The following is a 12,412-nucleotide window of genomic DNA, read 5'->3' as shown; positions in this document are numbered from 1 at the left end:
CCGCTGAACAGGCGCAGCACCAGTACCCCCTCCTGGCCCTCCGGCCCCGGGCGTGGGGGCCCGGCGTTCTGGCGGCTTGGCAGTGCGCCCGGGCCCGGGCGGCCGGGGCCGGGGGGGGGGCCTTGCTGCCCACGGCAACGGCCCTGGGGGCCGGGGGCAGAGAGTGAGGGGCGGGCGGGGGGCAGCGTTGCGAAGCCAGGCGTGCGCTGAACAGGCGCAGCACCAGTACCCCCTCCTGGCCCTCCGGCCCTGGGCGCGGGGGCCCGGCGTTCGGGTGCCTTGGCAGGGCGCCCGGGCCCGGGCGGCCGGGGCCGGGGGGGGGCCTTGTTGCCCACGGCAACGGCCATGGGGACGGGGGCAGAGAGTGAGGGGCGGGCGGGGGGCAGCGTTGCGAAGCCAGGCGTGCGCTGAACAGGCGCAGCACCAGTACCCCCTCCTGGCACTCCGGCCCCGGGCGCGGGGGCCCGGCGTTCGGGCGGGGTGGGCAGGGCGCCCGGGCCCGGGCGGCCGGGGCCGGGTGGGGGCCTTGCTGCCCACGGCAACGGCCCTGGGGGCCGGGGGCAGAGAGTGAGGGGCGGGCGGGGGGCAGCGTTGCGAAGCCAGGCGTGCGCTGAACAGGCGCAGCACCAGTACCCCCTCCTGGCCCTCCGGCCCCGGGCGCGGGGGCCCGGCGTTCGGGCGGCTTGGCAGGGCGCCCGGGCCCGGGCGGCCGGGGACGGGGGGGGCCTTGCTGCCCACGGCAACGGCCCTGGGGGCCGGGGGCAGAGAGTGAGGGGCGGGCGGGGGGCAGCGTTGCGAAGCCAGGCGTGCGCTGAACAGGCGCAGCACCAGTACCCCCTCCTGGCCCTCCGGCCCCGGGCGTGGGGGCCCGGCGTTCGGGCGGCTTGGCAGGGCGCCCGGGCCCGGGCGGCCGGGGCCGGGGGGGGGCCTTGCTGCCGACGGCAACGGCCCTGGGGGCCGGGGGCAGAGAGTGAGGGGCGGGCGGGGGGCAGCGTTGCGAAGCCAGGCGTGCGCTGAACAGGCGCAGCACCAGTACCCCCTCCTGGCCCTCCGGCCCCGGGCGCGGGGGCCCGGCGTTCGGGCGGCTTGGCAGGGCGCCCGGGCCCGGGCGGCCGGGGCCGGGGGGGGGCCTTGCTGCCCACGGCAACGGCCCTGGGGGCCGGGGGCAGAGAGTGAGGGGCGGGCGGGGGGCAGCGTTGCGAAGCCAGGCGTGCGCTGAACAGGCGCAGCACCAGTAACCCCTCCTGGCCCTCCGGGCCCGGGCGCGGGGGCCCGGCGTTCGGGCGGCTTGGCAGGGCGCCCGGGCCCGGGCGGCCGGGGCCGGGGGGGGGCCTTGCTGCCCACGGCAACGGCCCTGGGGGCCGGGGGCAGAGAGTGAGGGGCGGGCGGGGGGCAGCGTCGCGAAGCCAGGCGTGCGCTGAACAGGCGCAGCACCAGTACCCCCTCCAGGCCCTCCGGCCCCGGGCGCGGGGGCCCGGCGTTCGGGCGGCTTGGCAGGGCGCCCGGGCCCGGGCGGCCGGGGCCGGGGGGGGGCCTTGCTGCCCACGGCAACGGCCCTGGGGGCCGGGGGCAGAGAGTGAGGGGCGGGCGGGGGGCAGCGTTGCGAAGCCAGGCGTGCGCTGAACAGGCGCAGCACCAGTACCCCCTCCTGGCCCTCCGGGCCTGGGCGCGGGGGCCCGGCGTTCGGGCGGCTTTGCAGGGCGCCCGGGGCCCGAGCGGCCGGGGCCGGGGGGGGGCCTTGCTGCCCACGGCAACGGCCCTGGGGGCCGGGGGCAGAGAGTGAGGGGCGGGCGGGGGGCAGCGTTGCGAAGCCAGGCGTGCGCTGAACAGGCGCAGCACCAGTACCCCCTCCTGGCCGTCCGGCCCCGGGCGCGGGGGCCCGGCGTTCGGGCGGGTTGGCAGGGCGCCCGGGCCCGGGCGGCCGGGGCCGGGGGGGGGGCCTTGTTGCCCACGGCAACGGCCCTGGGGGCCGGGGGCAGAGAGTGAGGGGCGGGCAGGGGGGCAGCGTTGCGAAGCCAGGCGTGCGCTGAACAGGCGCAGCACCAGTACCCCCTCCTGGCCCCCCGGCCCCGGGCGCGGGGGCCCGGCGTTCGGGCGGCTTGGCAGGGCGCCCGGGCCCGTGCGGCCGGGGCCGGGGGGGGGGCCCTGTTGCCCACGGCAACGGCCCTGGGGGCCGGGGGCAGAGAGTGAGGGGTGGGCGGGGGGCAGCGTTGCGAAGCCAGGCGTGCGCTGAACAGGCGCAGCACCAGTACCCCCTCCTGGCCCTCCGGCCCCGGGGGCTCGGCGTTCGGGCGGCTTGGCAGGGCGCCCGGGCCCGGGCGGCCGGTGCCGGGGGGGGGCCTTGCTGCCCACGGCAACGGCCCTGGGGGCCGGGGGCAGAGAGTGAGGGGCGGGCGGGGGGCAGCGTTGCGAAGCCAGGCGTGCGCTGAACAGGCGCAGCACCAGTACCCCCTCCTGGCCCTCCGGCCCCGGGGGCCCGGTGTTCGGGCGGCTTGGCAGGGCGCCCGGGCCCGGGCGGCCGGGGCCGGGTAGGGGCCTTGCTGCCCACGGCAACGGCCCTGGGGGCCGGGGGCAGAGAGTGAGGGGCGGGCGGGGGGCAGCGTTGCGAAGCCAGGCGTGCGCTGAACAGGCCCAGCACCAGTACCCCCTACTGGCCCTCCGGGCCCGTGCGCGGGGGCCCGGCGTTCGGGCGGCTTGGCAGGGCGCCCGGGCACGGGCGGCCGGGGCCCGGGGGGGGGGGGCCTTGTTGCCCACGGCAACGGCCCTGGGGGCCGGGGGCAGAGAGTGAGGGGCGGGCGGGGGGCAGCATTGCGAAGCCAGGCGTGCGCTGAACAGGCGCATCACCAGTACCCCCTCCTGGCCCTCCGGCCCCGGGCGCGGGGGCCCGGCGTTCTGGAGGCTTGGCAGTGCGCCCGGGCCCGGGCGGCCGGGGCCGGGGGGGGGGCCTTGTTGCCCACGGCAACGGCCCTGGGGGCCGGGGGCAGAGAGTGAGGGGCGGGCGGGGGGCAGCGTTGCGAAGCCAGGCGTGCGCTGAACAGGCGCAGCACCAGTACCCCCTCCTGGCCCTCCGGCCCCGGGCGCGGGGGCCCGGCGTTCGGGTGGCTTGGCAGGGCGCCCGGGCCCGGGCGGCCGGGGCCGGGGGGGGGCCTTGTTGCCCACGGCAACGGCCATGGGGACGGGGGCAGAGAGTGAGGGGCGGGCGGGGGGCATCGTTGCGAAGCCAGGCGTGCGCTGAACAGGCGCAGCACCAGTACCCCCTCCTGGCACTCCGGCCCCGGGCGCGGGGGCCCGGCGTTCGGGCGGGTTGGCAGGGCGCCCGGGCCCGGGCGGCCGGGGCCGGGGGGTGGCCTTGCTGCCCACGGCAACGGCCCTGGGGGCCGGGGGCAGAGAGTGAGGGGCGGGCGGGGGGCAGCATTGCGAAGCCAGGCGTGCGCTGAACAGGCGCAGCACCAGTACCCCCTCCTGGCCCTCCGGCCCCGGGCGCGGGGGCCCGGCGTTCTGGCGGCTTGGAAGGGCGCCCGGGCCCGGGCGGCCGGGGCCGGGGGGGGGGCCTTGCGGCCCACGGCAACGGCCCTGGGGGCCGGGGGCAGAGAGTGAGGGGCGGGCGGGGGGCAGCGTTGCGAAGCCAGGCGTGCGCTGAACAGGCGCAGCACCAGTACCCCCTCCTGGCCCTCCGGCCCTGGGCGCGGGGGCCCGGCGTTCGGGTGGCTTAGCAGGGCGCCCGGGCCCGGGCGGCCGGGGCCGGGGGGGGGCCTTGTTGCCCACGGCAACGGCCATGGGGACGGGGGCAGAGAGTGAGGGGCGGGCGGGGGGCATTGTTGCGAAGCCAGGCGTGCGCTGAACAGGCGCAGCACCAGTACCCCCTCCTGGCCCTCCGGCCCCGGGCGCGGGGGGTCCCGGCGTTCGGGTGGGTTGGCAGGGCGCCCGGGCCCGGGCGGCCGGGGCCGGGGGGGGCCTTGTTGCCCACGGCAACGGCCCTGGGGGCCGGGGGCAGAGAGTGAGGGGCGGGCGGGGGGCAGTGTTGCGAAGCCAGGCGTGCGCTGCACAGGCGCAGCACCAGTACCCCCTCCTGGCCCTCCGGCCCCGGGCGCGGGGGCCCGGCGTTCGGGCGGGTTGGCAGGGCGCCCGGGCCCGGGCGCCTGGGGCCGGGGGGGACCTTGTTGCCCACGGCAACGGCCCTGGGGGGCGGGGGCAGAGAGTGAGGGGCGAGCGGGGGGCAGCGTTGCGAAGCCAGGCGTGCGCTGAACAGGCGCAGCACCAGTACCCCCTCCTGGCCCTCCGGCCCCGGGCGTGGGGGCCCGGCGTTCAGGCGGGTTGGCAGGGCGCCCGGGCCCGGGCGGCCGGGGCCGGGGGGGGGCCTTGTTGCCCACGGCAACGGCCCTGGGGGCCGGGGGCAGAGAGTGAGGGGCGGGCGGGGGGCAGTGTTGCGAAGCCAGGCGTGCGCTGAACAGGCGCAGCACCAGTACCCCCTCCTGGGCCTCCGGCCCCGGGCGCGGGGGCCCTGCGTTCGGGCGGGTTGGCAGGGAGCCCGGGCCCGTGCGGCCGGGGGCGGGGGGGGCCTTGTTGCCCACGGCAATGGCCCTGGGGGCCGGGGGCAGAGAGTGAGGGGCGGGCGGGGGGCAGCGTTGCGAAGCCAGGCGTGCGCTGCACAGGCGCAGCACCAGTACCCCCTCCTGGCCCTCCGGCCCCGGGCGCGGGGGCCCCTCTTTCGGGCGGGTTGGCAGGGCGCCTGGGCCCGGGCGGCCGGGGCCGGGGGGGGCCTTGTTGACCACGGCAACGGCCCTGGGGGCCGGGGGCAGAGAGTGAGGGGCGGGCGGGGGGCAGCGTTGCGAAGCCAGGCGTGCGCTGCACAGGCGCAGCACCAGTACCCCCTCCTGGCCCTCAGGCACCGGGCGCGGGGGCCCGGCGTTCGGGCGGGTTTGCAAGGCGCCCGGGCCCGGGCGGCCGGGCATGGGGGGGGCCTTGTTGCCCACGCCAACGGCCCTGGGGGCCGGGGGCAGAGAGTGAGGGGCGGGCGGGGGGCAGCGTTGCGAAGCCAGGCGTGCGCTGAACAGGCGCAGCACCAGTACCCCCTCCTGGCCCTCCGGCCCCGGGCGTGGGGGCCCGGCGTTCTGGCGGCTTGGCAGGGCGCCCGGGCCCGGGCGGCCGGGGCCGGGGGGGGGGCCTTGCTGCCCACGGCAACGGCCCTGGGGGCCGGGGGCAGAGAGTGAGGGGCGGGCGGGGGGCAGCGTTGCGAAGCCAGGCGTGCGCTGAACAGGCGCAGCACCAGTACCCCCTCCTGGCCCTCCGGCCCTGGGCGCGGGGGCCCGGCGTTCGGGTGCCTTGGCAGGGCGCCCGGGCCCGGGCGGCCGGGGCCGGGGGGGGGCCTTTTTGCCCACGGCAACGGCCATGGGGACGGGGGCAGAGAGTGAGGGGCGGGCGGGGGGCATTGTTGCGAAGCCAGGCGTGCGCTGAACAGGCGCAGCACCAGTACCCCCTCCTGGCACTCCGGCCCCGGGCGCGGGGGCCCGGCGTTCGGGCGGGTTGGCAGGGCGCCCGGGCCCGGGCGGCCGGGGCCGGGTGGGGGCCTTGCTGCCCACGGCAACGGCCCTGGGGGCCGGGGGCAGAGAGTGAGGGGCGGGCGGGGGGCAGCGTTGCGAAGCCAGGCGTGCGCTGAACAGGCGCAGCACCAGTACCCCCTCCTGGCCCTCCGGCCCCGGGCGCGGGGGCCCGGCGTTCGGGCGGGTTGGCAGGGCGCCCGGGCCCGGGCGGCCGGGGACGGGGGGGGGCCTTGCTGCCCACGGCAACGGCCCTGGGGGCCGGGGGCAGAGAGTGAGGGGCGGGCGGGGGGCAGCGTTGCGAAGCCAGGCGTGCGCTGAACAGGCGCAGCACCAGTACCCCCTCCTGGCCCTCCGGCCCCGGGCGTGGGGGCCCGGCGTTCGGGCGGCTTGGCAGGGCGCCCGGGCCCGGGCGGCCGGGGCCGGGGGGGGGGCCTTGCTGCCCACGGCAACGGCCCTGGGGGCCGGGGGCAGAGAGTGAGGGGCGGGCGGGGGGCAGCGTTGCGAAGCCAGGCGTGCGCTGAACAGGCGCAGCACCAGTACCCCCTCCTGGCCCTCCGGCCCCGGGCGCGGGGGCCCGGCGTTCGGGCGGCTTGGCAGGGCGCCCGGGCCCGGGCGGCCGGGGCCGGGGGGGGGCCTTGCTGCCCACGGCAACGGCCCTGGGGGCCGGGGGCAGAGAGTGAGGGGCGGGCGGGGGGCAGCGTTGCGAAGCCAGGCGTGCGCTGAACAGGCGCAGCACCAGTACCCCCTCCTGGCCCTCCGGGCCCGGGCGCGGGGGCCCGGCGTTCGGGCGGCTTGGCAGGGCGCCCGGGCCCGGGCGGCCGGGGCCGGGGGGGGGCCTTGCTGCCCACGGCAACGGCCCTGGGGGCCGGGGGCAGAGAGTGAGGGGCGGGCGGGGGGCAGCGTCGCGAAGCCAGGCGTGCGCTGAACAGGCGCAGCACCAGTACCCCCTCCAGGCCCTCCGGCCCCGGGCACGTGGGCCCGGCGTTCGGGCGGCTTGGCAGGGCGCCCGGGCCCGGACGGCCGGGGCCGGGGGGGGGCCTTGCTGCCCACGGCAACGGCCCTGGGGGCCGGGGGCAGAGAGTGAGGGGCGGGCGGGGGGCAGCGTTGCGAAGCCAGGCGTGCGCTGAACAGGCGCAGCACCAATACCCCCTCCTGGCCCTCCGGGCCTGGGCGCGGGGGCCCGGCGTTCGGGCGGCTTTTCAGGGCGCCCGGGGCCCGAGCGGCCGGGGCCGGGGGGGGGCCTTGCTGCCCACGGCAACGGCCCTGGGGGCCGGGGGCAGAGAGTGAGGGGCGGGCGGGGGGCAGCGTTGCGAAGCCAGGCGTGCGCTGAACAGGCGCAGCACCAGTACCCCCTCCTGGCCGTCCGGCCCCGGGCGCGGGGGCCCGGCGTTCGGGCGGGTTGGCAGGGCGCCCGGGCCCGGGCGGCCGGGGCCGGGGGGGGGGCCTTGTTGCCCACGGCAACGGCCCTGGGGGCCGGGGGCAGAGAGTGAGGGGCGGGCAGGGGGCAGCGTTGCGAAGCCAGGCGTGCGCTGAACAGGCGCAGCACCAGTACCCCCTCCTGGCCCCCCGGCCCCGGGCGCGGGGGCCCGGCGTTCGGGCGGCTTGGCAGGGCGCCCGGGCCCGTGCGGCCGGGGCCGGGGGGGGGCCCTGTTGCCCACGGCAACGGCCCTGGGGGCCAGGGGCAGAGAGTGTGGGGGGGGGGGGGGGCAGCGTTGCGAAGCCAGGCGTGCGCTGAACAGGCGCAGCACCAGTACCCCCTCCTGGCCCCCCGGCCCCGGGCGCGGGGGCCCGGCGTTCGGGCGGCTTGGCAGGGCGCCCGGGCCCGGGCGGCCGGTGCCGGGGGGGGGCCTTGCTGCCCACGGCAACGGCCCTGGGGGCCGGGGGCAGAGAGTGAGGGGCGGGCGGGGGGCAGCGTTGCGAAGCCAGGCGTGCGCTGAACAGGCGCAGCACCAGTACCCCCTCCTGGCCCTCCGGCCCCGGGGGCCCGGTGTTCGGGCGGCTTGGCAGGGCGCCCGGGCCCGGGCGGCCGGGGCCGGGTAGGGGACTTGCTGCCCACGGCAACGGCCCTGGGGGCCGGGGGCAGAGAGTGAGGGGCGGGCGGGGGGCAGCGTTGCGAAGCCAGGCGTGCGCTGAACAGGCCCAGCACCAGTACCCCCTACTGGCCCTCCGGGCCCGGGCGCGGGGGCCCGGCGTTCGGGCGGCTTGGCAGGGCGCCCGGGCACGGGCGGCCGGGGCCCGGGGGGGGGGCCTTGTTGCCCACGGCAACGGCCCTGGGGGCCGGGGGCAGAGAGTGAGGGGCGGGCGGGGGGCAGCGTTGCGAAGCCAGGCGTGCGCTGAACAGGCGCATCACCAGTACCCCCTCCTGGCCCTCCGGCCCCGGGCGCGGGGGCCCGGCGTTCGGGCGGCTTGGCAGTGCGCCCGGGCCCGGGCGGCCGGGGCCGGGGGGGGGGCCTTGCTGCCTACGGCAACGGCCCTGGGGGCCGGGGGCAGAGAGTGAGGGGCGGGCGGGGGGCAGCGTTGCGAAGCCAGGCGTGCGCTGAACAGGCGCAGCACCAGTACCCCCTCCTGGCCCTCCGGCCCTGGGCGCGGGGGCCCGGCGTTCGGGCGGCTTGGCAGGGCGCCCGGGCCCGGGCGGCCGGGGCCGGGGGGGGGCCTTGTTGCCCACGGCAACGGCCATGGGGACGGGGGCAGAGAGTGAGGGGCGGGCGGGGGGCAGCGTTGCGAAGCCAGGCGTGCGCTGAACAGGCGCAGCACCAGTACCCCCTCCTGGCACTCCGGCCCCGGGCGCGGGGGCCCGGCGTTCGGGCGGGTTGGCAGGGCGCCCGGGCCCGGGCGGCCGGGGCCGGGGGGTGGCCTTGCTGCCCACGGCAACGGCCCTGGGGGCCGGGGGCAGAGAGTGAGGGGCGGGCGGGGGGCAGCGTTGCGAAGCCAGGCGTGCGCTGAACAGGCGCAGCACCAGTACCCCCTCCTGGCCCTCCGGCCCCGGGCGCGGGGGCCCGGCGTTCGGGCGGCTTGGCAGGGCGCCCAGGCACGGGCGGCCGGGGCCGGGGGGGGGCCTTGTTGCCCACGGCAACGGCCCTGGGGGCCGGGGGCAGAGAGTGAGGGGCGGGCGGGGGGCAGCATTGCGAAGCCAGGCGTGCGCTGAACAGGCGCAGCACCAGTACCCCCTCCTGGCCCTCCGGCCCCGGGCGCGGGGGCCCGGCGTTCTGGCGGCTTGGCAGTGCGCCCGGGCCCGGGCGGCCGGGGCCGGGGGGGGGGCCTTGCTGCCGACGGCAACGGCCCTGGGGGCCGGGGGCAGAGAGTGAGGGGCGGGCGGGGGGCAGCGTTGCGAAGCCAGGCGTGCGCTGAACAGGCGCAGCACCAGTACCCCCTCCTGGGCCTCCGGCCCGGGCGCGGGGGCCCTGCGTTCGGGCGGGTTGGCAGGGAGCCCGGGCCCGTGCGGCCGGGGGCGGGGGGGGGCCTTGTTGCCCACGGCAACGGCCCTGGGGGCCGGGGGCAGAGAGTGAGGGGCGGGCGGGGGGCAGCGTTGCGAAGTCAGGTGTGCGCTGCACAGGCGCAGCACCAGTACCCCCTCCTGGCCCTCCGGCCCCGGGCGCGGGGGCCCGGCGTTCGGGCGGGTTGGCAGGGCGCCCGAGCCAAAATTGCTACTGCGCATGCGCGAGCCTAAATTGCTACTGTTCAGCGCACGCCTGGCTTCGCAACGCTGCCCCCCGCCCGCCCCTCACTCTCTGCCCCCGGCCCCCAGGGCCGTTTGCGGAAATTAAGTTCTGGGTACTTTTTGTCCTATAGGGGGTTAAATGGAGTTCTGGATGCTCTGGGTCCTATAGGGGGATAAATGGAGTTCTGGATGCTATGGGTGCTATAGGTGTGTATATGGGGTCTGGGTGCTATTTGGGTGTAAATGGGGGTAAAGAGAGCAGGCTGTGACTTATCAGGCTCCTTCTGTGCCAGCTGGTTGCTTGCTCCTCCCCTGCCCCAGGGCATTGAGGGAGGGGTTGTGGGTAGGGCCCGAGGTATATGAAGCCCATTCACTGTAGAGCTCCTTTAGGCCTGGCTTTCATCGGGGTAAGGGTTGTCCTGTTGTTTGGGGTTTGTGGCCTTAGAGCTTTATGGTTTCTTTCTGTTGCTGTTTCCTGGTTTTGGGTTAGTTCTTTGGAGTGGTATTGTCTGAATGAAGACCCTCAGGGCATGTCAAGACTTACTAGTGCTGCATTAATAAGTATCTTTGTGTAAAGTTCCTGTTGTTGGTTTAGTCTTAGTTTCTCTGTTATCTTTGGTGGTGGTGATGAGCTTCAGTGCAACTCTGTGGCTGTTCTCAGGAGGAGGAGTTGTGGCAAAGGTCACCTTTGGTCAAGGTTAGGGTTAGGCTTAGGGTTAGGCTTAGGGTTAGGCTTAGGGTTAGGCTTAGGGTTAGGCTTAGGGTTAGGCTTAGGGTTAGGTTTAGGGTTAGGTTTAGGGTTAGGGTTAGGGTTAGGGTTAGGGTTAGGGTTATGTACCATTGCTGTGTTCTTTTGCAGATGAAGAAGAGGAATGTGGGTACTGAAGGAATATGGCTGTGAGGTGAGAAGAGGTTTTGCTGGAGGATGGCTTTGGACCTCTGCCCCTCTGAAAGCTAAGGTACAAGTCTGGGCTTGGGTTAGGGTTAGGGTTAGGTTTAGGATTAGGGTTAGGGTTAGGAGTTAGGGTTAGGCTCAGACAGAGCTGTAAGGTGTGTGTGGGAGAGATGTTCTTCAAGAAGTGGTCTCTTTGGGCAGGGGAAGGGAGCAGGTTGCTGTTGAGTTGGAGCTTTTGTGACTTTCCTAAGCTAAAGTGTAGATGAGGCTTGGGCTCAGCCTTTAGGTCAATTGTCTTTTGGGGCATGGCTCCACATTGTGTTTGCAGCTCTGTTGTCTGCATCCATTGTCCCAGAGCTGACTCTGTGAGCCCCACTTGTTAATGAATGGCAGGTGGCTGAAGCAGCAGCTGGATGCGATAAGGCTTGAACTAACTGAAGTTACTATTGGGTTATGTTGTCCCCATGAGGTTCAGGCCTGGATGCAGCTGACAGAAGTGTGGCCATTGAGCAGCTAAGGTCCTGAAGCAGGAGCTGGGTCTAGCATAGGGCAGGTGCTCTATGAACCATGTCTCAATATGCACGTGTTCCCCCTTTATGCACTATACAAACTGCTCAGGACACTAGACTCGAGTCTAGGATGTTAGTTTAAGTGCAGAGCTGGACTTTGGTGTGTTTGTTTCAAAGGAGAACTGGGATTTGCAGTGTTAGCTTCAGTGGAGGACTGGACTTCAGGGGAGGTCTGTCTCAGTGCAGGACAGAACATATGTAAGCTCAGCCCCATAGGGAGATGCTCAGCCCCATAGATCCTGCCCCATAGTGAGACAATCCCAGTCCCCAATCAGATATAGATGCATAGGGAGATGCCTGACCCCACACACCTCCGCCCTATGGATTCCGACCCATAGAACCTGGCCCCATCCCCTGTACATCCATAGGGAGATGCTCATCCTCTATATACCCAGCCCCATAGATCCCTGCCCCATAGGGAGACCCCCCCCCCATCCCCTGTACATCCATAGGGTGATGCCCATCCCCTATAGAGCCAGCCCAATAGGGAGACCCAGCCTCATTGCCTATACATGCACAGGCAGATGCCCAGCCCCACACATCCCCACCCCATAGATCCCTGCCCCATAGGGACCCACTTCCCTATTCCCTATGTATACATACGGATACACCCAGCCCCATAGACCCCTGCCCTATAGCAGGATCCCCCCCCCTTATACATCCATAGGGAGACACCCATCCCCTATGGAACCAGCCCCATAGGTCCCGCCCCATAGAAACCCCCCATCCCCTATAGATCCATAGGTTCACACTGACCCATAGAGCTGATGCATGGAGCTGACCCATAGTTTGGCCCCATAGAGCAGCGCCATAGAGGAGCCCCATAGACCAACCCCATATCCCAGCCCCATAGCTCCCCCCATCCATGCCATGGATGCCCCCCAGCACCCCCACGTGTGGCTGAGTCACTGCAGCCCTGCCTGGAGCAGCAGAAACCATGGCAAACATCCCATAATACCCAGTCACATCCCATAATACCCCACACACCATCCCATAACCCCCCCCATCCCCCCCCCATCCCTTCTCTCCCCTCCCCCCTCCCTAAGCCGATTACCCCATGGGGGGGGGGGAGGGGCGGTGATGCTGGGGGGGGATTAAGGCCCCTCCCCCCCCCCACGTGACCTCACTCCGGCTCTCGCAGCTCCCTGGGGGGCAGGCACAGCTCAGGGACCCCCCCCCCCCCCCCCTTAGGGGGGGCCCAGCACGAGGTAAGGGACCCCCCCCGCACCCCATGGATGGGGGTCAATGGGGCCCTAGGGGGTTCTATGGGGCTCAATGGGTTCCTATGGGGTATCTATGGGGCTCAATGGGGCCCTATGGGGGTGAATGGGTCTCTATGGGGTTCCTATGGGGTTCTTATGAGGGTGAACGGGTTCCTATGAGGTCCCTATGGGGGTGAATGGGTCCCTATGAGGTCCCTATGGGGGTGAATAGGTCCTTATGGGGTTCCTATGGGGGTGAATGGGTCCCTATGGAGCTCCTATGGGGTCACTATGGGGGTGATGGGGGCTCCTGTGGGGTTCTCTATGGGGGTATTGGGGTCCCTATGAGGGTGATGGTGGCTCCTATGGGGGGTATTGAGAGCTCCTATGGGGGATAATGGGTCCTCTATGGGGTCCCTATTGGGGTATTGGGGTTCCTATGGGGTTATTGGGTCTCTATGGGGGTATTGGGGTCGTTTCTGTGCCTCCACATCCATGTGCACATCTGAGCCCATACATGTGCATGACACATGTGTGTCCTTATACAT

Source organism: Melopsittacus undulatus, chromosome 25, assembly GCF_012275295.1.
Source record: "Melopsittacus undulatus isolate bMelUnd1 chromosome 25, bMelUnd1.mat.Z, whole genome shotgun sequence".
Taxonomy (NCBI): domain Eukaryota; kingdom Metazoa; phylum Chordata; class Aves; order Psittaciformes; family Psittaculidae; genus Melopsittacus; species Melopsittacus undulatus.
Note: the sequence above shows the minus strand (reverse complement) of the source record.